General features: G+C 44.0%; 1 protein-coding gene across 1 annotated transcript in view; it reads left to right on the top strand.

The window, feature by feature from the left end:
* The window catches only part of gpc3 (glypican 3), a 358,923-nt gene that overhangs the window by 69,812 nt on the left and 263,687 nt on the right, over positions 1-25,424 (top strand). The window lies entirely within an intron of this gene.

Raw genomic sequence — 25,424 nt, 5'->3', positions numbered from 1 at the left:
TCAAAGCTTTCTTTAAGTTTGGGTCAGTCACAATGGTCAGGTATTCTGTCACCGTGTACTCTCTGTTTAGGGCCAAATAGCATTCTAGTTTGCTCTGTTTTTTTGTTAATTCTTTCCAATGTGTCAAGTAATTATCTTTTTGTTTTCTCATGATTTGCTTGGGTCTAATTGTGTTGCTGTCCTGGGGCTCTGTGGGGACTGTTTTTGTTTGTAGACAGAGCCCCAGGACCAGCTTGCTTAGGGGACTCTTCTCCAGGTTCATCACTCTGTAGGTGATGGCTTTGTTATGGAAGGTTTGGGAATCGCTTCATTTACCAAACTAATTCTGCTCTGAATGCATTATTTTGGTATTTTACATTGTACACAGAGGATATTTTAGCAGAATTCTGCATGCAGTCTCAATTTGGTGTTTGTCCCATTTTGTGAATTCTTGGTTGGTGAGTGGACCCCAGACGTCACAACCATAAAGGGCAATGGGTTCTGTAACTGATTCAAGTATTTTTTTAGCCAGATCCTAATTGTTATGTTGAATGTTATGTTCCTTTTGATGGCATTGAAGGCCCTTCTTGCCTTGTCTCTTAGCTTGTCCACAGCTTTGTGGAAGTTACCTGTGGCGCTGATGTTTAGGCCCAGGTATGTATTGTTTTTGTATGTTCTAGGGCAATGGTGTCTAGATGGTACTTGTATTTGTGGTCCTGGCAAATTCACCTTTTTTGAAACACCATTATTTTTGTCTTACTGAGATTGACTGTCAGGGCCCAGGTCTGGCAGAATCTTTGCAGAAGATCTAGATGCTGCTGTAGGCCCTCCTTGGTTGGGGACAGAAGCACCAGATCATCAGCAAACAGTAGACATTTGACTTGATATTCTAGTAGGGTGTGGCCGGGTGCTGCAGACTCGTGAGGGAGTGTGAGAGCGATGACACCACATTTAACACACCTGCTCCCCATTCACACCTGAGACCTTGTAACACTAACGAGTCACAGGACCCGGGGAGGGAAAATGGCTAATTGGGCCCAATTTGGACATTTTCACTTAAGGGTGTCCTCACTTTTGTTGCCAGTGGTTTAGACATTAATGGCTGTGTGTTGAGTTATTTTGAGGGGGCAGCAAATTTACACTGTTATACAAGCTGTACACTCACTACTTTACATTGTAGCAAAGTGTCATTTCTTCAGTGTTGTCACATGAAAAGATATACTCAAATATTTACAAAAATGTGAGGGGTGTACTCACTTTTGTGATATACTGTATATGTTTAAGAGGATGGGGCTTACGCTGTATCCCTGTCTCACTCCACAGCCCTGTGGAAAGAAAAGTTTTAACCACACACTTGTTTGTGTACATGGATTTTATAATGCCGTATGTTTTTCCCCCAACACCACTTTCCATCAATTTGTATAGCAGACCCTCATGCCAAATTGAGTCAAAAGTTTTTTTGAAATCAACAAAGAATGAGAAGACTTTGCTTTTGTTTTGTTTTGGTTTGTTTGGTTGTCAATTAGGGTGTGCAGGGTGAATACATGGTAAGGTCATTTGGTAAAAAGCCAATTTGACATTTGCTCAGTACATTGTTTTCACTGGGGAAATGTACGAGTCTGCTGTTAATGATCATGCAGAGGATTTTCCCAAGGTTGCTGTTGACGCATATCCCACGGTAGTTATTGCGGTTAAATTTGTCTTTTGTGGTTTGGGGTGATCTGTCCTTGGTTCCAAATATTGTAGAAGATGCCAGAGTTGAGGATGATGTTAAAGAGTTTAAGTATAGCCTACTGGAATTTGTGGACTGTATTTTTTATCATTTCATTGAGGATACCATCAACACCACAGGCCTTTTTGGGTTGGAGGGTTTGTATTTTGATACCTGTTCATTCAATATCATTGGAGAATCCAGTTGGTTCTGGTAATTTAATAGTTGTCTGGTCTTTAATAGGTGATTCTAAGAGTGAGCTGAGCTGGGTCAGTGAGCTGAGCTGGGTTAGTGAGCTGAGTTGGGTTAGTGAGCTGAGCTGGGTCAGTGAGCTGAGCTGGGTTAGTGAGCTGAGTTGGGTTAGTGAGCTGAGCTGGGTCAGTGAGCTGAGCTGGGTTAGTGAGCTGAGCTGGGTTTGTGAGTTGAGCTGGGTTTGTGAGCTGAGCTGGGTCAGTGAGCTGAGCTGGGTCAGTGAGTTGAGCTGGGTCTGTGAGCTGAGCTGGGTTTGTGAGCTGAGCTGGGTCAGTGAGCTGAGCTGGGTCAGTGAGCTGAGCTGGGTCTGTGAGCTGAGCTGGGTTAGTGAGCTGAGCTGGGTTTGTGAGTTGAGCTGAGCTGGGTTAGTGAGCTGAGATGGGTTAGTGAGTTTGGTTAGTGAGCTGCGCTGGGTCAGTGAGTTGAGCTGGGTCAGTGAGTTGAGCTGGGTTTGTGAGTTGAGCTGAGTTAGTGAGCTGAACTGGGTTAGTGAGTTGAGTTGGGTTAGTGAGTTGAGTTGGGTTAGTGAGCTGAGCTGAGTTGGGTCAGTGAGTTGAGCTGGGTTAGTGAGTTGAGCTGAACTGGGTTAGTGAGTTGAGCTGAGCTGAGCTGGGTTAGTGAGCTGAGTTGGGTTAGTGAGCTGAGTTGGGTTAGTGAGTTGAGTTGGGTTAGTGAGTTGAGTTGGGTTAGTGAGTTGAGCTGGGTTAGTGAGCTGAGTTGGGTCAGTGAGTTGAGCTGGGTTAGTGAGTTGAGCTGAGCTGGGTTAGTGAGTTGAGCTGAGCTGAGCTGGGTTAGTGAGCTGAGTTGGGTCAGTGAGTTGAGTTGGGTAAGTGAGCTGAGCTGAGCTGGGTTAGTGAGTTGAGTTGAGTTGGGTTATTGAGTTGAGTTGGGTTAGTGAGCTGAGCTGGGTTAGTGAACTGAGCAGGGACAGTGAGCTGCTTCCCTCTCCGTCTCCTGTAGAACCGTATACCGTCACTCTGCTTCCCTCTCCATCTCCTGTAGAGACGTATACCGTCACTCTGCTTCCCTCTCCGTCTCCTGTAGAACCGTATACCATCACTCTGCTTCCCTGTCCGTCTCCTGTAGAGCCGTATACCGTCACTCTGCTTCCCTCTCCGTCTCCTGTAGAGCCGTATACCGTCAGTCTGCTTCCCTCTCTGTCTCCTGTAGAACCGTATACCATCACTCTGCTTCCCTGTCCGTCTCCTGTAGAGCCGTATACCGTCACTCTGCTTCCCTCTCCGTCTCCTGTAGAACCGTATACCATCACTCTGCTTCCCTGTCCGTCTCCTGTAGAGCCGTATACCATCACTCTGCTTCCTTCTCCGTCTCCTGTAGAGCCGTATACCGTCGCTCTGCTTCCCTGTCCGTCTCCTGTAGAGCCGTATACCGTCACTCTGCTTCCCTCTCCGTCTCCTGTAGAGCCGTATACCGTCGCTCTGCTTCCCTCTCCGTCTCCTGTAGAGCCGTATACCGTCTCTCTGCTTCCCTCTCGTCTCCTGTAGAACCGTATACCGTCGCTCTGCTTCCCTCTCCGTCTCCTGTAGAACCGTATACCGTCGCTCTGCTTCCCTCTCCGTCTTTTGTAGAACCGTATACCGTCGCTCTGCTTCCCTCTCCTGTAGAACCGTATACCGTCACTCTGCTTCCCTCTCCGTCTCCTGTAGAACCGTATACCGTCGCTCTGCTTCCCTCTCCGTCTCCTGTAGAACCGTATACCGTCACTCTGCTTCCCTCTCCGTCTCCTGTAGAGCCGTATACCGTCGTTCTGCTTCCCTGTCCGTCTCCTGTAGAGCCGTATACCGTCACTCTGCTTCCCTCTCCCTCTCCTGTAGAACCGTATACCATCACTCTGCTTCCCTCTCCGTCTCCTGTAGAGCCGTATACCGTCGCTCTGCTTCCCTGTCCGTCTCCTGTAGAGCCGTATACCGTCGCTCTGCTTCCCTCTCCGTCTCCTGTAGAGCCGTATACCGTCTCTCTGCTTCCCTCTCCGTCTCCTGTAGAACCGTATACCGTCGCTCTGCTTCCCTCTCCGTCTCCTGTAGAACCGTATACCGTCGCTCTGCTTCCCTCTCCTTCTTTTGTAGAACCGTATACCGTCGCTCTGCTTCCCTCTCCGTCTCCTGTAGAACCGTATACCGTCACTCTGCTTCCCTCTCCGTCTCCTGTAGAACCGTATAAAGTTGCTCTGCTTCCCTCTCCGTCTCCTGTAGAACCGTATACCGTCACTCTGCTTCCCTCTCCGTCTCCTGTAGAGCCGTATACCGTCGCTCTGCTTCCCTGTCCGTCTCCTGTAGAGCCGTATACCGTCACTCTGCTTCCCTCTCCCTCTCCTGTAGAGCCGTATACCGTCGCTCTGCTTCCCTCTCCGTCTCCTGTAGAGCCGTATACCGTCACTCTGCTTCCCTCTCCTGTAGAGCCGTATACCGTCGCTCTGCTTCCCTCTCCGTCTCCTGTAGAACCGTATACCGTCGCTCTGCTTCCCTCTCCGTCTCCTGTAGAACCGTATACCGTCGCTCTGCTTCCCTCTCCGTCTCCTGTAGAACCGTATACCGTCACTCTGCTTTCCTCTCCGTCTCCTGTAGAGCCGTATACCGTCGCTCTGCTTCCCTGTCCGTCTCCTGTAGAGCCGAATACCGTCACTCTGCTTCCCTGTCCGTCTCCTGTAGAGCCGTATACCGTCACTCTGCTTCCCTCTCCCTCTCCTGTAGAACCGTATACCGTCGCTCTGCTTCCCTCTCCGTCTCCTGTAGAGCCGTATACCGTCGCTCTGCTTCCCTCTCCGTCTCCTGTAGAGCCGTATACCGTCACTCTGCTTCCCTCTCCGTCTCCTGTAGAACCGTATACCGTCACTCTGCTTCCCTCTCCGTCTCCTGTAGAGCTGTATACCGTCTCTCTGCTTCCCTCTCCTGTAGAACCATATACCGTCTCTCTGCTTCCCTCTCCGTCTCCTGTAGAACCGTATACCGTCTCTCTGCTTCCGTCTCCTGTAGAACCGTATACCGTCACTCTGCTTCCCTGTCCGTCTCCTGTAGAGCCGTATACCGTCACTCTGCTTCCCTCTCCGTCTCCTGTAGAGCTGTATACCGTCTCTCTGCTTCCCTCTCCTGTAGAACCATATACCGTCTCTCTGATTCCCTCTCCGTCTCCTGTAGAACCGTATACCGTCTCTCTGCTTCCGTCTCCTGTAGAACCGTATACCGTCACTCTGCTTCCCTGTCCGTCTCCTGTAGAGCCGTATACCGTCACTCTGCTTCCCTCTCCGTCTCCTGTAGAGCTGTATACCGTCTCTCTGCTTCCCTCTCCTGTAGAACCATATACCGTCTCTCTGCTTCCCTCTCCGTCTCCTGTAGAGCCGTATAGCGTCGCTCTGCTTCCCTCTCCGTCTCCTGTAGAACCGTATACCGTCTCTCTGCTTCCCTCTCCGTCTCCTGTAGAGCCGTATACCGTCACTCTGCTTCCCTCTCCCTCTCCTGTAGAGCCGTATACCGTCGCTCTGCTTCCCTCTCCGTCTCCTGTAGAACCGTATACCGTCGCTCTGCTTCCCTCTCCGTCTCCTGTAGAACCGTATACCGTCTCTCTGCTTCCCTCTCCGTCTCCTGTAGAGCCGTATACCGTCACTCTGCTTCCCTCTCCGTCTCCTGTAGAGCCGTATACCGTCGCTCTGCTTCCCTCTCCGTCTCCTGTAGAGCCGTATACCGTCGCTCTGCTTCCCTCTCCGTCTCCTGTAGAACCATATACCGTCACTCTGCTTCCCTCTCCGTCTCCTGTAGAGCCGTATACCGTCACTCTGCTTCCCTCTCCGTCTCCTGTAGAGCCGCTGGTTTCATTAACCTGAGCTCAGACTGAGCAGTATGTCTGGATCAGGGCCTAGAAGGCTGGCTGGCTGGCTGGCTGTGATTCTGGATCAGGGACTAGCAGGCTGGTTGGCTGTGTGTCTGGATCAGGGCCTATCAGGCTGGCTGGCTGTGTGTCTGGATCAGGGCCTAGCAGGCTGGCTGGCTGTGTGTCTGGATCAGGGCCTAGCAGGCTGGCTGGCTGGCGCTGTATCGCTGACACGCTGGATCAAGCCAATGAAAATAATGACACAACCCTGTTCTCAGATAACCCCCCAACACCCCTCTACCTCTGCACCTCCCCCCATTCACTGCACACACACACATTCACACACACGCGCCCCCTGCCTCATTGCATACACAGGAGACAGACTCCTACCACACATTTCCAGCAATTTAGGGAAACGTAAAAGGTGAAGGCAGTGCATACAGATTCTAAATTGGCCTCTGAGGGCTGTGTGTATGTGTGTTGTGTCAGCGATACACAGGGCTGGGCACAGAGGTGCTGCTGCTCTCATGTTTAGTGTGTGTGTAGTGTATCAGTCGGGTGGCAGCCATTGAAGGTGTGTATGTGTGTGAGCGTGTGTGAGCGTGTGTGTGTTATTAATTGGGTGCTAGGAAGAATAACTGAGCAACTGGCGACTGGACTTCCTGACGGGCTGCCCCTAGGTGGTGAATGGAGGCAACAACACCTCCGCTATGCTGATCCTCAACGAAGGGGCCCCACAAGGGTGTGTGCTCAGCCCCCACCTGTACTCCCTATTTACCCATGACTGCGTGGCCACGCACGCCTTCAACGCAATCATTAAGTTTGTAGAAGACACAACCATAGTAGGCTTGATTACCAAGAATGACAAGACAGCTTACAGGGAGGAGGTGAGGGCCCTGGCGGAGTGGTGCCAGGAAAATAACCTCTCACCCAACGACAACAAAATGTAGGAGCTGATTGTGGACTTCAGGAGACAATAGAGAGAGCACGCCCCCATCTACAGTTGAAGTCGGAAGTTTACATACACTTAGGTTGGAGTTATTAAAACTCATTTTTCAACCACTCCACAAATTTCTTGTTAACAAACTATAGTTTTGGCAAGTCGGTTAGGACATCTACTTTGTGCATGACATAAGTAATTTTTCCAACAGTTGTTTACAGACAGATTATTTAACTAATAATTCACTGTATCACAATTCCAGTGGGTCAGAAGTTTACATATACTAAGTTGACTGTTCCTTTAAACAGCTTGGAAAATTAAAAAAAATGCTGTCATGGCTTTAGAAGCTTCTGATAGGCTAATTGACATAATTTGAGTCAATTGGAGGTGTAACTGTGGATGTATTTCAAGGCCTACCTTCAAACTCAGTGCCTCTTTGCTTGACATCGCGGGAAAATCAAAAGAAATTAGCTAAGACCTAAGATAAAAATTGTAGACCTCCACAAGTCTGGTTCATCCTTGGGAGCAATTTCCAAATGCATGAAGGTACCACTTTCATCTGTACAAACAATAGTAAACAAGTATAAACACCATGGGACCACGCAGCCGTCATACCGCTCAGGAAGGAGACGCGTTCTGTCTCCTAGAGATGAATGTACTTTGGTGTGAAAGTGCAAATCAATCCCAGAATCGGGACGCCAACTACAAGCCAGGCCTAATCGCCCAACATCAGTGCCCGACCTCACTAATGCTCTTGTGGCTGAATAGAAGCAAGTCCCCGCAGCAATGTTCCAGCATCTAGTGGAAAGACTTCCCAGAAGACTGGAGGCTGTTATAGCAGAAAAGCGGGGACCAACTTCATATTAATGCCCATGATTTTGGAATGAGATGTTGGACGAGCAGGTGTCCACATACTTTTGGTCATGTAGTGTATATACTGTTTATAAATATATACAGTGTAGTGAAAAATTATTTAGCACCTTTCTGATTTTCTCTATTTAAAAAATATAATAAATCAAATCAAATTTTATTGGTCACATACACATTAGCAGCTGTTAATGTGAGTGTAGTGAAATGCTTGTGCTTCTAGTTCAACTTCTAATATCAACAAGTAATCTAACAATTCCACAACAACTACATAGTACACACAAATCTAAGTAAAGGGATGGAATAAGAATATTTAAATATAAATATATAGATGAGCAATGACCGAGCGGCATAGGCAAGATGCAATAGATGGTATAAAATACAGTATATACATATAGGATGAGTAATGCAAGATATGTAAACATCATTACTAAAGTGGCATTAATAAAGTGACTAGTGATCCATTTGTGAGAATGGCAGCAGCCACTCTGTGTTAGTGATGGCTGTTTAACTGTCTGATGGCTTTGATATAGAAGCTGTTTTTCAGTTTGAGAGTCCCAGCTTTGATGCACCAGTACTGACCTCGCCTTCTGGATGGTAGCGGGGTGAACAGACAGTGGCTCGGGTAGTTGTTGTCCTTGAGGATCTTTTTGGCCTTTCTGTGACAATCGGGTGCTGTAGGTGTCCTGGAGGGCAGGTACCTTGCCCCCGGTGATGCATTGTGCAGACCTCACTAACCTCTGGAGAGCCCTGCAGTTGTGGGCGGTGCAGTTGCCGTACCAGGTGTTGATACAGCCTGACAGGATGCTCTCGACTGTGCATCTGTAAATGTTTGTGAGGATTTTGAGTGACAAGACAAATTTCTTCAGCCTCCTGAGGTTGAAGAGGCGGTGTTGCACCTTCTTCACTACACTGTCTGTGTGGGTGGACCATTTCAGTTTGTCAGTGATGTGTACGCCGAGGAACTTAAAACTTTCACCTTCTCCACTGCTGTCCCGTTGATGTGGATAGAGAGGTGCTCCATCTGTTGTTTCCTGAACTCCACGATCATCTCCTCTTTTCCAAGGCCCTGACCTCCTCCCTATAGGCTGTCTCGTCATTGTTGGTGATCAAGCCTACTACTGTTGTGTCGTCTGCAAACTTGATGATCTAGTTGGAGGCGTGCATGGCTATGCAGTCATGGGTGAACAGGGAGTACAGGAGGGGGCTGAGTACGCACCCTTGTGGGGCCCCAGTGTTGAGGATCAGCAAAGTAGAGATGTTGTTTCCTACCTTCACCACCTGGAGACGGCCCATAAGGAAGTCCAGGACCCAGTTGCACAGGACGGGGTTGTGCCCCAGGGCCTCAAGCTTAATGATGAGCTTGGAGGGTATGATGGTGTTGAATGCTGAGCTGTAGTCAATGAACAGCATTCTTACAATGAACATTCTTACATTGAAGTGGGTGTAGGGTGACAGGTAAGGTGGAGGTGATATGATTCTTAACTAGTCTCTCAAAGCACTTCATGATGACAGAGGTGAGTGCTACAGGGCGATAGTCATTTAGTTCAGTTACCTTTGCCTTCTTGGGTACAGGAACAATGGTGGCCATCTTGAAGCATGCAGGGACAGCAGACTGGGATTGGGAAAGATTGAATATGTCCAGCCAACTGGTCTGGCCATGCTCCGAGGACGCGGCTAGGGATGCCGTCTGTTCCGGCAGCCTTGCGAGGGTTAACACGTTTAAATGTCTTACTCACGTCGACCACGGAGAAGGAGAGCCCACAGTCCTTGGTAGCGGGCCGCGTCAGTGGAACTGTGTTATCCTCAAAGCAGACAAAGAAGGTGTTTAGTTTGTCTGGAACTCAGCGACATTTGTGGGTTTTCAAGCATGAATTGCTTGTTTCAAGTCCTGCCACAACATCTCAATTGGGATTAGGTCTGGACTTTGACTAGGCCATTGCAAACCTTCAAATATGTTGCTTTTTAACCATTTTCATGTAGACTTGATTGTGTGTTTTGGATCATTGTCTTGCTGCATGACTCAGAAGTGCTTCAGCTTCAGCTCACAGATGGATGGCCTGACATTCTCCTGTAGACTTCTCTGATACAGAGCAGAATTCATGGTTCCTTCTATTAAGGCAAGTCGTCCAGGTCCTGAGGCAGCAAATCATCCCCAAACCATCATACCACCACCATGCTTGACCGTTGGTATAAGGTTTTTACTGTGGAATGCAGTGTTTGGTTTTTGCCAGACATAATCTCATCCCACACGATGGACTCTCGTCCAAATATTTATATACAGTGCCTTGCGAAAGTATTCGGCCCCCTTGAACTTTGCGACCTTTTGCCACATTTCAGGCTTCAAACATAAAGATATAAAACTGTGAAGAATCAACAACAAGTGGGACACAATCATGAAGTGGAACGACATTTATTGGATATTTCAAACTTTTTTAACAAATCAAAAACTGAAAAATTGGGCGTGCAAAATTATTCAGCCCCCTTAAGTTAATACTTTGTAGCGCCGCCTTTTGCTGCGATTACAGCTGTAAGTCGCTTGGGGTATGTCTCTATCAGTTTTGCACATCGAGAGACTGACATTTTTTCCCATTCCTCCTTGCAAAACAGCTCGAGCTCAGTGAGGTTGGATGGAGAGCATTTGTGAACAGCAGTTTTCAGTTCTTTCCACAGATTCTCGATTGGATTCAGGTCTGGACTTTGACTTGGCCATTCTAACACCTGGATATGTTTATTTTTGAACCATTCCATTGTAGATTTTGCTTTATGTTTTGGATCATCGTCTTGTTGGAAGACAAATCTCCGTCCCAGTCTCAGGTCTTTTGCAGACTCCATCAGGTTTTCTTCCAGAATGGTCCTGTATTTGGCTCCATCCATCTTCCCATCAATTTGAACCATCTTCCCTGTCCCTGCTGAAGAAAATCAGGCCCAAACCATGATGCTGCCACCACCATGTTTGACAGTGGGGATGGTGTGTTCAGCTGTGTTGCTTTTACGCCAAACATAACGTTTTGCATTGTTGCCAAAAAGTTCAATTTTGGTTTCATCTGACCAGAGCACCTTCTTCCACATGTTTGGTGTGTCTCCCAGGTGGCTTGTGGCAAACTTTAAACAACACTTTTTATGGATATCTTTAAGAAATGGCTTTCTTCTTGCCACTCTTCCATAAAGGCCAGATGTGCAATATACGACTGATTGTTGTCCTATGGACAGAGTCTCCCACCTCAGCTGTAGATCTCTGCAGTTCATCCAGAGTGATCATGGGCCTCTTGGCTGCATCTCTGATCAGTCTTCTCCTTGTATGAGCTGAAAGTTTAGAGGGACGGCCAGGTCTTGGTAGATTTGCAGTGGTCTGATACTCCTTCCATTTCAATATTATCGCTTGCACAGTGCTCCTTGGGATGTTTAAAGCTTGGGATTTTTTTTTGTATCCAAATCCGGCTTTAAACTTCTTCACAACAGTATCTCGGACCTGCCTGGTGTGTTCCTTGTTCTTCATGATGCTCTCTGCGCTTTTAACGGACCTCTGAGACTATCACAGTGCAGGTGCATTTATACGGAGACTTGATTACACACAGGTGGATTGTATTTATCATCATTAGTCATTTAGGTCAACATTGGATCATTCAGAGATCCTCACTGAACTTCTGGAGAGAGTTTGCTGCACTGAAAGTAAAGGGGCTGAATAATTTTGCACGCCCAATTTTTCAGTTTTTGATTTGTTAAAAAAGTTTGAAATATCCAATAAATGTCGTTCCACTTCATGATTGTGTCCCACTTGTTGTTGATTCTTCACAAAAAAATACAGTTTTATATCTTTATGTTTGAAGCCTGAAATGTGGCAAAAGGTCGCAAAGTTCAAGGGGGCCGAATACTTTCGCAAGGCACTGTATTTCTTAATTCCATTCTTTTACTTTTATATTTGTGTGTATTGTTGTGTATTGTTAGATATTACTGCACTAGGGGATTTAGGAACACAAGCATTTCGCTACAACCACAATAACATCTGCTAAAGATGTGTATGCGACCAATAACATGTTATTTACACACACACAGCTGAATATTGAATCTACCGTCATTAACACACAGCTAGGGAGTGGAGAAGAGGCCTTTATAGAGACACACACACACACACACACACACACACACACACACACACACACACACACACACACACACACACACACACACACACACACACACACACACACAGCTGAATATTGCATCTACCGTCATTAACACATAGCTAGGGAGGAGCTTTATAGAGACACACACAGTCCAGTACAGCTAACCTTGTGGGGACACACAATTCAGTCCCATTCAAAATCCTATTTTCCCTAACCCCTAACCCTAAACCATACTCTTACCCCAACCCTAACATTAAACCTAACCCAAAAACCTAACCTTAACCTTAACCCTAAACCTAACCCTAGCTCCTAACCCTAAAACTAACCCTAGCTCCTAACCCTAAACCTAATTCTAACCCTAACCCTCCCCAGTTGGTCCAATTTTTTTTAGATTACTATTCTTGTGGGGACGTTAGGTCCCCACAAGGATAGTTAAACACGTCCACACACACACACACACACACACACACACACACACACACACACACACACACACACACACACACACACACACACACACACACACACACACACACACACACACACACACACACACACACACACACACACACACACACACCCAGCAGCGCGCTGCAGCATTTCCTGGCTGTTTTTCACAATGTTTGATGTCTGCTAAAATCCCTTTGATATCAGGGTATCTATCTGCAGCAAGCATTGCCGGATAGGGTAGGAAGTTGCTAATCTAAATCCCAGGTGAGATATATTGCTATTCTGTCCTCGAGCGAAGCACTTAACCTGAATTGCTTCAGTGACTACCCAGTTGGATGAATGGAAAATGTATAACTAAAATATAAATGTAATGTATTTCACTTCAGATAAGAGCAGGGGTCAAATGAAACATCAAGTGTAACGGCAATGTTCGGACTTGTCTGGGTTTGACGGATAGCGCGTGTGTGCGTGTGTGCATGTGTGTGTGTGTGCGTGTGTGTTTGTGTGTGTGTGTATGTGTGCATGCGTGTGTGTGTGTCTAGTCTTAGCTGTCAGGGCTCAGAAAAAGGAGATGGTTGAAAATCCCTTAATGTATCCACCACATGATCTCAACCCCACCATTCCCTCTTCCCACACGGCAGTGTTCAAGACAAGGTCTGCATTCTAAATGGTACTATATTCTCTATATAGTGCACTATAGTGCACTACAGGGCCCTAGTGAAAAGTAGTGCAGTGTAAAGAGAATAGGGTACCATTTTGGACACAAGAACGCTATGGCTTCATATCTCTGTGCTCACAGAGTGGCAGGGATGGAATGTCACAGGGAGAAATGTTCTCTGAGGGGACTAGCATGGCTGCCTGATCAGGCTGAGAGAGAGAGATCCTCTACCCATCCCTTCTCTGGGGTCCCCATTCCAGTCTCAGGCTTTACAGTCCGGGGTGACAGCCTGCAGAACTGACATTGGGCTAATAACATGTGACGGCGATAGGGGCTTCCAGACCCAATAGGAGTGTGTATGTATGTGTGTGATGTGTGTGTGTGGGGGGGTGTTTGTATGTGTATGTATTGTGTTTGTTTGTGTGTATGTGTGTGTTTGTGTGTGTGTGCAGTGCGTTCGTGCACACACACACTACCGCTCCCTCCCTCCCTCTCACTCACTCCCTCCCAGCCCTGCTCTCTCTCTCAATTTAATTTCCATTTAAGGGCTTTATTGATATAAACAACTAAAATTTACAGTGAACATTACACTCACAGAAGTTCCAGAAGAATAAAGACATTTCAAATGTCATATTATCATCCTTCTCTCTCTCTCTCTCTCTCTCTCTCTCTCTCTCTCTCTCTCTCTCTCTCTTCCCTCTCCCTCCCCTCTCTATCTCCCTTTCTCTCCCTCTCTCCCACTCACTCTCCCCTCTCCCTTTCACCAACTCCCTCTCTCTCTCTCTCTCTCTCTTACTCGCTCGCTCCCTCCCTCTCTCTCGTTCTCTCATTCCTCACACATGCATCCTTTCATCTCTGAACCTCTTCACTTTCCTGTCAGAGTTCATTGTTATCTTTTGACTTCGTGTAACTCTGTCCCTTTCAACTCCCCATTTTTACTCTCTCCCCCACTCTCTCCCTCGGTCTTCTGCACTCTCTCCTCCTCTCACCTCCTCTCTCTCCTCCTCTCTCTCTGATTTCTGCTCTCATCTCCCCAAGCTCCCTCTTTCCCCCACCTTTTGTTGGTGCCAGTGCAGTGATATACATCGCTCTTTCTTTCTATCTCTCTCTCTCTCTCTCTCCTTTTTTCATCTCCCTCCTCTCAAGATTTTAATGTCTGAGATGTATTCATCTTGACACGAGAGCTTGCCTGGAATGATAAATATTTTATTACCTCTCTCTTATAAATACAAAGAGGAAGTGAAGGAGAAGTTCCCGTATTTCTACCTCTCGTGATTTGATTTCCATATCAGTCTGCTTGCCCCATTCCTGTGACCCTCTCTTCTCTTCTCATGTCATCTGCCTGAGAACCAATGGCAACATGGACATTTAATACCCAGCTGTTATTCTACATGTCCATGTCAGGCCCTAATAACCTGCTACTTTAATAGAACAGAATCCAGTCACTACAGTATGTTAAACATCTCCATAGGACAAAAGGGAAACAGGAGCCTGGTCCCAGATCAGTTTTCTTGCCAACCATGGTCCATTGCTTATTGTCAAGCCAAACATGAAAATGAGTGACAAGGAGTTGGCATTATAGCATGAACAGACATGCACACAGGCTAGGAAAACATTATCTAAATCAATGACTGATGTCAGTGGTAGAATCCCTAAGCAGCCCAGCCCAGACATGAGTGAGTCCAGTCAGACTGGGGGTGGCAGGATGCTAGTGGCCCTAGCTCTGCTCTGTTGTACTCCAGCCCTAGTTCCCTATAGTTAGTACTTTAGCCCTAGTTCCCTATAGTTAGTACTTTAGCCCTAGCTCCCTATAGTTAGTACTTTAGCCCTAGTTCCCTATAGTTAGTACTTTAGCCCTAGTTCCCCATATTTATTACTTTAGCCCTAGTTCCCCATATTTATTACTTTAGCCCTAGCTCCCTATAGTTAGTACTCCAGCCCTAGTTCCCTATAGTTAGTACTTTAGCCCTAGTTCCCTATAGTTAGTACTTTAGCCCTAGTTCCCTATATTTAGTACTTTAGCCCTAGTTCCCTATAGTTAGTACTTTAGCCCTAGTTCCCCATATTTATTACTTTAGCCCTAGTTCCCTATAGTTAGTACTCCAGCCCTAGTTCCCTATAGTTAGTACTTTAGCCCTAGTTCCCCATATTTAGTACTTTAGCCCTAGTTCCCTATAGTTAGTACTCCAGCCCTAGTTCCCTATAGTTAGTACTTTAGCCCTAGTTCCCCATATTTATTACTTTAGCCCTAGTTCCCTATAGTTAGTACTCCAGCCCTAGTTCCCTATAGTTAGTACTTTAGCCCTAGTTCCCCATATTTATTACTTTAGCCCTAGTTCCCTATAGTTAGTACTCCAGCCCTAGTTCCCTATAGTTAGTACTTTAGCCCTAGTTCCCTATAGTTAGTACTTTAGCCCTAGTTCCCTATAGTTAGTACTTTAGCCCTAGTTCCCTATAGTTAGTACTTTAGCCCTAGTTCCCTATAGTTAGTACTCCAGCCCTAGTTCCCTATAGTTAGTACTTTAGCCCTAGTTCCCTATAGTTAGTACTTTAGCCCTTGTTCCCCATATTTATTACTTTAGCCCTAGTTCCCTATAGTTAGTACTTTAGCCCTAGTTCCCCATATTTAGTACTTTAGCCCTAGTTTCCCATATTTATCACTTTAGCCCTAGTTCCCTATAGTTAGTACTTTAGCCGTAGTTCCCCATATTTATTACTTTAGCCCTAGTTCCCTATAGTTAGTACTTTAGCCCTAGTTCCCTATAGTTAGTACTTTAGCCCTTGTTCCCCATATTTATTACTTTAGCCCTAGTTCCCTATAGTTAGTACTTTAGCCCTAGCTCCCTATAGTTAGTACTTTAGCCCTTGTTCCCCATATTTATTACTTTAGCCCTAGTTCCCTATAGTTAGTACTTTAGCCCTAGTTCCCTATAGTTAGTACTTTAGCCCTAGTTCCCTATAGTTAGTACTTTAGCCCTTGTTCCCTATAGTGAGTACTTTAGCCCTTGTTCCCTATAGTTAGTACTTTAGCCCTTGTTCCCTATAGTTAGTACTTTAGCCCTAGCTCCCTATAGTTAGTACTTTAGCCCTTGTTCCCCATATTTATTACTTTAGCCCTAGTTCCCTATAGTTAGTACTTTAGCCCTAGTTCCCTATAGTTAGTACTTTAGCCCTAGTTCCCTATAGTTAGTACTTTAGCCCTAGCTCCCTATAGTTAGTACTTTAGCCCTTGTTCCCCATATTTATTACTTTAGCCCTAGTTCCCTATAGTTAGTACTTTAGCCCTAGTTCCCTATAGTTAGTACTTTAGCCCTAGTTCCCTATAGTTAGTACTTTAGCCCTAGTTCCCTATAGTTAGTACTTTAGCCCTAGTTCCCCATATTTAGTACTTTAGCCCTAGTTCCCCATATTTATTACTTTAGCCCTAGTTCCCTATAGTTAGTACTTTAGCCCTAGTTCCCTATAGTTAGTACTTTAGCCCTAGTTCCCCATATTTATTACTTTAGCCCTAGTTCCCTATAGTTAGTACTCCAGCCCTAGTTCCCTATAGTTAGTACTTTAGCCCTAATTCCCAATATGTATTACTTTAGCCCTAGTTCCCTATATTTAGTACTTTAGCCCTAGTTCCCCATATGTATTACTTTAGCCCAAGTTCCCCATATTTAGTCATTTAGCTCTAATTCCCAATATTTAGTACTTTAGCCCTAGTTCCCCATATTTAGTACTTTAGCCCTAGTTCCCCATATTCAGTACTTTAGCGCTAGGTCCCAATATTTAGTACTTTAGCCCTATTTACCTTTATTTAGTACTTTAGCCCTAGTTCCTTATATGCAGTACTTTAGCCCTAGTTCCCCATATTTAGTCATTTAGCCCTAGTTCACCATATTTGATGCTTTAGCCCTCATTCCCCATATTTAAAACTTTAGCCCTAGTTCCTATATTTAGTACATTAGCCCTATATTTAGTGCTTTAGCCCTGGTTCCCTATATTCAGTACTTTAGCCCTAGTTCCCTATATTTAGTACTTTAGCCCTAGTTCCCTATATTCAGTACTTTAGTACTAGTTCCCCATATTTATTACTTTAGCCCTAGTTTTCTATATTCAGTACTTTAGCCTTAGTTTCCTTTATTTAGTACATTAGCCCTAGTTCCCTATATTTAGTACTTTAGCCTTGTTCCCCACATTCAGAACTTTAGCCCTTGTTCCCCATATTCAGTACTTTAGCCCTAGGTCCCTATATTCAGAACTTTAGCCCTAGTTCCCTATATTCAGTACTTTAGCGCTAGGTCCCAATATTTAGTATTTTAGCCCTAGTTCCCCATATTCAGTACTTTAGCCTTAGTTTCCTTTATTTAGTACATTAACCCTAGTTCCCCACATTCAGAACTTTAGCCCTAGTTCCCTATATTTAGTACTTTAGCCCTAGTTCCCTATATTTAGCACTTTAGCCCTAGTTCCCCATATGTATTACTTTAGCCCAAGTTCCCCATATTTAGTCATTTAGCTCTAATTCCCCATATTTAGTACTTTAGCCCTAGTTCCCCATATTTAGTACTTTAGCCCTAGTTCCCCATATTCAGTACTTTAGCGCTAGGTCCCAATATTTAGTACTTTAGCCCTATTTACCTTTATTTAGTACTTTAGCCCTAGTTCCCCACATTCAGAACTTTAGCCCTAGTTCCCTATATTTAGTACTTTAGCCCTAGTTCCCTATATTTAGTGCTTTAGCCCTAGTTCCCCATATTTATTACTTTAGCCCTAGTTCCCTATAGTTAGTACTCCAGCCCTAGTTCCCTATAGTTAGTACTTTAGCCCTAGTTCCCTATAGTTAGTACTTTAGCCCTAGCTCCCTATAGTTAGTACTTTAGCCCTAGTTCCCTATAGTTAGTACTTTAGCCCTAGTTCCCCATATTTATTACTTTAGCCCTAGTTCCCCATATTTATTACTTTAGCCCTAGCTCCCTATAGTTAGTACTCCAGCCCTAGTTCCCTATAGTTAGTACTTTAGCCCTAGTTCCCTATAGTTAGTACTTTAGCCCTAGTTCCCTATATTTAGTACTTTACCCCTAGTTCCCTATAGTTAGTACTTTAGCCCTAGTTCCCCATATTTATTACTTTAGCCCTAGTTCCCTATAGTTAGTACTCCAGCCCTAGTTCCCTATAGTTAGTACTTTAGCCCTAGTTCCCCATATTTAGTACTTTAGCCCTAGTTCCCTATAGTTAGTACTCCAGCCCTAGTTCCCTATAGTTAGTACTTTAGCCCTAGTTCCCCATATTTATTACTTTAGCCCTAGTTCCCTATAGTTAGTACTCCAGTTCTAGTTCCCTATAGTTAGTACTTTAGCCCTAGTTCCCCATATTTATTACTTTAGCCCTAGTTCCCTATAGTTAGTACTCCAGCCCTAGTTCCCTATAGTTAGTACTTTAGCCCTAGTTCCCTATAGTTAGTACTTTAGCCCTAGTTCCCTATAGTTAGTACTTTAGCCCTAGTTCCCTATAGTTAGTACTTTAGCCCTAGTTCCCTATAGTTAGTACTCCAGCCCTAGTTCCCTATAGTTAGTACTTTAGCCCTAGTTCCCTATAGTTAGTACTTTAGCCCTTGTTCCCCATATTTATTACTTTAGCCCTAGTTCCCTATAGTTAGTACTTTAGCCCTAGTTCCCCATATTTAGTACTTTAGCCCTAGTTTCCCATATTTATTACTTTAGCCCTAGTTCCCTATAGTTAGTACTTTGGCCCTAGTTCCCCATATTTATTACTTTAGCCCTAGTTCCCTATAGTTAGTACTTTAGCCCTAGTTCCCTATAGTTAGTACTTTAGCCCTTGTTCCCCATATTTATTACTTTAGCCCTAGTTCCCTATAGTTAGTACTTTAGCCCTAGCTCCCTATAGTTAGTACTTTAGCCCTTGTTCCCCATATTTATTACTTTAGCCCTAGTTCCCTATAGTTAGTACTTTAGCCCTAGTTCCCTATAGTTAGTACTTTAGCCCTAGTTCCCTATAGTTAGTACTTTAGCCCTTGTTCCCTATAGTGAGTACTTTAGCCCTTGTTTTCTATAGTTAGTACTTTAGCCCTTGTTCCCTATAGTTAGTACTTTAGCCCTAGCTCCCTATAGTTAGTACTTTAGCCCTTGTTCCCCATATTTATTACTTTAGCCCTAGTTCCCTATAGTTAGTACTTTAGCCCTAGTTCCCTATAGTTAGTACTTTAGCCCTAGTTCCCTATAGTTAGTACTTTAGCCCTAGCTCCCTATAGTTAGTACTTTAGCCCTTGTTCCCCATATTTATTACTTTAGCCCTAGTTCCCTATAGTTAGTACTTTAGCCCTAGTTCCCTATAGTTAGTACTTTAGCCCTAGTTCCCTATAGTTAGTACTTTAGCCCTAGTTCCCTATAGTTAGTACTTTAGCCCTAGTTCCCCATATTTAGTACTTTAGCCCTAGTTCCCCATATGTATTACTTTAGCCCTAGTTCCCTATAGTTAGTACTTTAGCCCTAGTTCCCTATAGTTAGTACTTTAGCCCTAGTTCCCCATATTTATTACTTTAGCCCTAGTTCCCTATAGTTAGTACTCCAGCCCTAGTTCCCTATAGTTAGTACTTTAGCCCTAATTCCCAATATGTATTACTTTAGCCCTAGTTCCCTATATTTAGTACTTTAGCCCTAGTTCCCCATATGTATTACTTTAGCCCAAGTTCCCCATATTTAGTCATTTAGCTCTAATTCCCAATATTTAGTACTTTAGCCCTAGTTCCCCATATTTAGTACTTTAGCCCTAGTTCCCCATATTCAGTACTTTAGCGCTAGGTCCCAATATTTAGTACTTTAGCCCTATTTACCTTTATTTAGTACTTTAGCCCTAGTTCCTTATATGCAGTACTTTAGCCCTAGTTCCCCATATTTAGTCATTTAGCCCTAGTTCACCATATTTGATGCTTTAGCCCTCATTCCCCATATTTAAAACTTTAGCCCTAGTTCCTATATTTAGTACATTAGCCCTATATTTAGTGCTTTAGCCCTGGTTCCCTATATTCAGTACTTTAGCCCTAGTTCTCTATATTTAGTACTTTAGCCCTAGTTCCCTATATTCAGTACTTTAGTACTAGTTCCCCATATTTATTACTTTAGCCCTAGTTTCCTATATTCAGTACTTTAGCCTTAGTTTCCTTTATTTAGTACATTAGCCCTAGTTCCCTATATTTAGTACTTTAGCCTTGTTCCCCACATTCAGAACTTTAGCCCTTGTTCCCCATATTCAGTACTTTAGCCCTAGGTCCCTATATTCAGAACTTTAGCCCTAGTTCCCTATATTCAGTACTTTAGCGCTAGGTCTCAATATTTAGTATTTTAGCCCTAGTTCCCCATATTCAGTACTTTAGCCTTAGTTTCCTTTATTTAGTACATTAACCCTAGTTCCCCACATTCAGAACTTTAGCCCTAGTTCCCTATATTTAGTACTTTAGCCCTAGTTCCCTATATTTAGCACTTTAGCCCTAGTTCCCCATATGTATTACTTTAGCCCAAGTTCCCCATATTTAGTCATTTAGCTCTAATTCCCAATATTTAGTACTTTAGCCCTAGTTCCCCATATTTAGTACTTTAGCCCTAGTTCCCCATATTCAGTACTTTAGCGCTAGGTCCCAATATTTAGTACTTTAGCCCTATTTACCTTTATTTAGTACTTTAGCCCTAGTTCCCCACATTCAGAACTTTAGCCCTAGTTCCCTATATTTAGTACTTTAGCCCTAGTTCCCTATATTTAGTGCTTTAGCCCTAGTTCCCCATATTTATTACTTTAGCCCTAGTTCCCCATATTCAGTACTTTAGCCTTAGTTTCCTTTATTTAGTACATTAACCCTAGTTCCCCACATTCAGAACTTTAGCCCTAGTTCCCTATATTTAGTGCTTTAGCCCTATATTTAGTACTTTTGCCCTAGTTCCCTATATTTAGTACTTTAGCCCTAGTTCCCTATATTTAGTGCTTTAGCCCTAGTTCCCCATATTTATTACTTTAGCCCTAGTTCCTTATATTTAGTGCTTTAGCCCTAGTTCCCCATATTTAGTACTTTAGCCCTAGTTCCTTATATTTATTACTTTAGCCCTAGTTCATAATATTTAGTACTTTAGCCCTAGTTCCCCATATTTAGTATTTTCCCTAATTACCAATATTTAATTATTTAGCCCTAGTTCCCCATATTTAGTACTTTATCCCTAGTTCCCTATATTTAGCACTTTAGCCCTAGTTCCCCATATTTAATTATTTAGCCCTAGTTCCCCATATTTAGTACTTTAGCCCTAGTTTCCTATAGTTAGTACTTTAGCCCTAGTTCCCAAAATGTATTACTTTAGCCCTAGCTCCCTATATTTAGTACCTTGCCCTAGTTTCCAGGATTTAGTACTTTAGCTCTAGTTCCCTATATTTTGTACTTTAGCCCAAGTTCCCCATATTTAGTCATTTAGCTCTAATTCCCAATATTTAGTACTTTAGCCCTAATTCCCAATATTTAGTACTTTAGCCCTAGTTCCCTATATTCAGTACTTTAGCCCTAGTTCACCATATTTGATGCTTTAGTGTTTGTTCCTCACTGGTTGCCCTTTTGTTGAGGCAACACGTCACAAATCTTGCTGCTGTGATTGCACACTGTGGTATTTCACCCAATAGATATGGGAGTTTATCAAAATTGGATTTGTTTTTCAAATTCTTTGTTGGTCTGTGTAATCTAAGGGAAATAATGTGTCTCTAATATGGTCATACATTTGGCAGGAGGTTCTCTGTCTCTGACCCCTGCTGGCTGTGCTACTGATATCTGTTATCTCTGTTAGCTAGCTAGCTCTTGCCTTTGGAAATGGGTCAGTTTTATGTTGGCCGCAGCCTATAGGGGAGAGTGGGGTAAGTTGAGCCATTTTCTACATTCAGCATCACCCCGTCAAGGGAAATATAGTTTTCTTTCGAACAAAGATATCTACATATATTTCACAAAGTTGTGTATCATTGGGAATTAGCAGGTCATTAAACATTTCAGTCTTTATTACACAATTCAGCACAATCACAATCACTGTTTTGTCTTTTAATCATTTAAAGCATCTTTTAACACAGGTTTAACGCCAAACAACTTTTAACATAGGCCAGGCCCTGTTGTTACCTCATATCCCAGCGATAATGCCTTGCATTACGCCTGAGACGAAAACACTTAAATTTGCTCAACTTGTCAATGGCTCAACCATTGGCTCAAATTACCCCAAGGCCAACAAGTTAACTATATTAGCCCACACAGATACTGTTTAAGAATGCACATTCATGCTAGCTTTATGATCTCATATTGAAGCGTATAGAGACCCCAACTGATGTATAGAACAATCTTAAAATGATCTACTTGAGTTTAGATACAAGCATCATGAAACCTCTACTACAATACATTCATTTGACTTGTTTAACCTGACTTGCTTACACTTTTTCCACGTGGTTTCTTCCTTCACAGACTCCATGAAATTATAACCTCTTGTATAAGGTTTCCAGGAAACAAGAGTCCTTCAATTTACCACTTTGGATCAACTTACCCCTTTGGATCAACTTACCCCTTTGGATCAACTTACCCCTTTGGATCAACTTACCCCACTCTCCCATACCTACCTTCCCATTGTAACCAGGTCAGGCAGCCCACACCAACACTCCTCACCTAGCTACTAATGACTCAATGACCTGTGTACATGGCGGCATTAACATCACATGAGGACAGGACATCCACCACTGGTCTGGGTGAATTAATGAATGCATGAATTACTACCTAAGAAATCATATTTCTATCGCAGTGTCATCCACGAAAATATACATTTTTCTCCCGAACATTTATCATGTCTTATCTATTGAAATGAATGAGTGAGAAGGTATTGAGGGTCTCGACTCTAGAGGTTGAGATTAACTGTATCCTTGTGTACTCAACTTCTTAGGGCCTTTCCATAAATCCAAAGCCCCAATCATCCTTTATGTGTGTGTGTGCAGCTATTAAAAAACCACAGGATGAAGACAAACACGTAGTTTTGGTGTGGATGATTCAAGAAGGGGGCTACAGTATATGAAGATGGGGATACAGTATATGAAGAGGTAGGATACAGGATATGAAGCGGGGGATACAGTATATGAAGATGGGGATACAGTATATGAAGAGGGAGGATACAGGATATGAAGCGGGGGATACAGTATATGAAGATGGGGATACAGTATATGAAGAGGGAGGATACAGGATATGAAGAGGGAGGATACAGGATATGAAGCGGGGATACAGTATATGAAGAGGGGGGGCTACAGTATATTTAGAGGGGGGATACAGGATATGAAGAGGGTGGGCTACAGTATATTTAGAGGGGGGCTACAGTATATTTAGAGGGGGGGATACAGTATATGAAGGGGGGGGCTACAGTATATTTAGAGGGGGGATACAGTATATAAAGAGGGGGGCTACAGTATATTTATTGGGGGGGATACAGTATATTTAGAGGGGAGCTACAGTATATTTAGAGGGGGGATACAGTATATGAAGAGGCGGGCTACAGTATATTTAGAGGGGGGATACAGTATATGAAGAGGGGGATACAGTATATGAAGAGGGGGATACAGTATATGAAGAGGGAGGATACGGGATATGAAGAGGGGGATACAGTATATTTATTGGGGGGGATACAGTATATTTAGAGGGGAGCTACAGTATATTTAGAGGGGGGGATACAGTATAGGAAGAGGCGGGCTACAGTATATTTAGAGGGGGGGATACAGTATATGAAGAGGGGGATACAGTATATGAAGAGGGTGGGATACAGTATATAAAGAGGGGAGCTACAGTATATTTAGAGGGGGGCTACAGTATATTTAGAGGGGGATACAGTATATGAAGAGGCGGGCTACAGTATATTTAGAGGGGGGGGATACAGTGTATGAAGAGGGGGGCTACAGTATATTTAGAGGGTGGGATACAGTATATAAAGAGGGGAGCTACAGTATATTTAGAGGGGGGATACAGTATATTTATTGGGGGGGATTCAGTATATTTAGAGGGGAGCTACAGTATATTTAGAGGGGGAGATACAGTATATGAAGAGGGGGGGATACAGTATATGAAGATGGGGATACAGTATATGAAGAGGGGGATACAGTAGATGAAGAGGGGGATACAGTATATGAAGAGGGGGCTACAGTATATGAGGTCTGAATTTCTCCTTCATCTGTCCCGTAGTTGGTCAGGTAGCCATGAACATTAACACCCACACAGAACTCCTACATTAACACCTCCCCCTCAATTATCATATTGCCACTTTGCATCTATAGTTCCCCAACAACCCCACTGTAGATATCAAATTACCAGGAAGAATGATTGGTATGCAACACAATATTAACAGGAAGATTGATTGGTATGCTACACTAGATTAACAGGAAGACTGATTGGTATGCTACACTAGATTAACAGGAAGACTGATTGGTATGCAACACTAGATTAACAGGAAGACTAGTTGGTATGCAACACTAGATTATCAGGAAGACTAGTTGGTATGCTACATTAGATTAACAGGAAGACTGATTGGTATGCAACACTTGATTAACAGGAAGACTGATTGGTATGCAACACTAGATTAACAGGAAGACTGATTGGTATGCTACACTAGATTATCAGGAAGACTGATTGGTATGCAACACTAGATTAACAGGAAGACTAGTTGGTATGCAACACTAGATTAACAGGAAGACTGATTGGTATGCTACACTAGATTAACAGGAAGACTGATTGGTATGCAACACTAGATTAACAGGAAGACTGATTGGTATGCTACACTAGATTATCAGGAAGACTGATTGGTATGCAACACTAGATTAACAGGAAGACTGATTGGTATGCTACACTAGATTAACAGGAAGACTGATTGGTATGCAACACTAGATTAACAGGAAGACTGATTGGTATGCTACACTAGATTAACAGGAAGACTGATTGGTATGCAACACTAGATTAACAGGAAGACTGATTGGTATGCTACACTAGATTAACAGGAAGACTGATTGGTATGCTACACTAGATTAACAGGAAGACTGATTGGTATGCAACACTAGATTAACAGGAAGACTGATTGGTATGCTACACTAGATTTGTTAAGGTGCGTGAATGAGGACCCAAAAGCGAATTAACAAAACAGAGTTACTTTAATGACGAAAACAAAACGTAGGCTCAGACGGACAGGCAGATTCCGACAGGACAGGACAAGGTTACAGTAACACGACGATGGTCTGGTTCAGGCATGAATGACACAAACAAACAAACAAGAATCCGACAAGGACAGGAGCAGAAACAGAGAGAGATATAGGGACCTAATCAGAGGGAAAAAGGGAACAGGTGGGGAACGGGGTGAATGGGTAGTTAGAGGAGACAAGGGACAGCTGGGGGAAAGCGGGGGAGAAAAGGTAACCTGACACGACCAGCAGAGGGAGACAGGGTGAAGGGAAAGGACAGAGACAAGACACAACATGACAGTACATGACAGTACCCCCCCACTCACCGAGCGCCTCCTGGCGCACTCGAGGAGGAAACCTGGCGGCAACGGAGGAAATCCTCGATCAGCGCACGGTCCAGCA

The sequence above is a fragment of the Oncorhynchus mykiss genome, chromosome 31 (genome assembly GCF_013265735.2).
Source record: "Oncorhynchus mykiss isolate Arlee chromosome 31, USDA_OmykA_1.1, whole genome shotgun sequence".
Taxonomy (NCBI): Eukaryota; Metazoa; Chordata; class Actinopteri; order Salmoniformes; family Salmonidae; genus Oncorhynchus; species Oncorhynchus mykiss.
This window is presented reverse-complemented; position numbering and strand designations above follow the sequence as displayed.